The sequence below is a fragment of the Trichosurus vulpecula genome, chromosome 5 (genome assembly GCF_011100635.1).
Source record: "Trichosurus vulpecula isolate mTriVul1 chromosome 5, mTriVul1.pri, whole genome shotgun sequence".
Lineage (NCBI taxonomy): Eukaryota > Metazoa > Chordata > Mammalia > Diprotodontia > Phalangeridae > Trichosurus > Trichosurus vulpecula.
The window spans coordinates 227,781,300-227,782,418 of NC_050577.1; positions in this window are offsets into that span (position 1 = coordinate 227,781,300).

Below are 1,119 nucleotides of genomic sequence, written 5' to 3' on the forward strand. Positions count from 1 at the left end.
GATGTTTGTAATTTGTTTAGGGCTCTTACTCGTGCTGGTGTGCTGATGCGGAGACTCTGGGCAGCTGTAGCTAACGGCCCTCCAGCTTGTAACCTGCATGCTGAGACTTTGTTAAACTCTGGTAACTATGTATTGGGATTTGAATCAGACAAGGTCTGTCTGTTCATGTTCATACTTTGCATTTTGCCCTGAAGTTCAGTGTGCTGGTTTTTTTCCCTGAACTAAGTGAATGATATTTGTATGCTGAATTAAAACAAGCTTGTCAACCCCTTAACGTTGCTTTCCTTACTGAAGCAGATCAAAAGAACCTGTGCTTTTGCAGCGTGCTGGCAGCATTCTTGTTGTTGGGCTTGTGTTGGTCTTTCACCCCCCACAACAGCTGCTAGCCAGATTGTTGAAACACAGCTTCAGTATTTGACCTCTCTGTGAATAGCCAAAATTAGTTTTTTTTTCTAAGTATTGACTGATTTGATCTCCATGCTGCCCAAGGAACTCTTAAAAGTCTTCTCAAGCATCATAATTCAAAAGCATCAATTCCATGACACCCAGATTTCTTTTAATCCAACTCTCACAGTCATATATTGCTGCTAGAAAATCCCTAGTCTTGACTATGACAATTTTGTTGGCAAGGTGATATCTCTGTTTTTTAGTATGCTGTCTGGATTTGCTACAGCTTTACCTCCAAGGAGGAAGAATCTCAAAAGGTGTTATTACAAATAGAATGCAGTCATTGCAAACATACTTGGACTATATCTCCGAAAGGGCAGGCAATAAAAATGTCCTCAGCTTTTAATGTTCTGAGGATCATAGATTTAGAGCTGAATTGAAGCTTAGAGGGTATCTAGACCAATTTCCTCAATTTTTTTCAGGTTTGGAAACCAGGATCAGAGAGATTAGATGACTCTGCCATGTTTACATGGGTAATACACAGCAGAACTAGGGCTTGAACCCATGATCCAAGGACTACAAAATTTAACACACCCATTTCATATACATATATATATATATACTCATATATATATATATACACACATGCATACACACATATGCGTATATACACACATGTATACACACATATATACATATACACACTCATATACATATGTTTGTGTATATTTT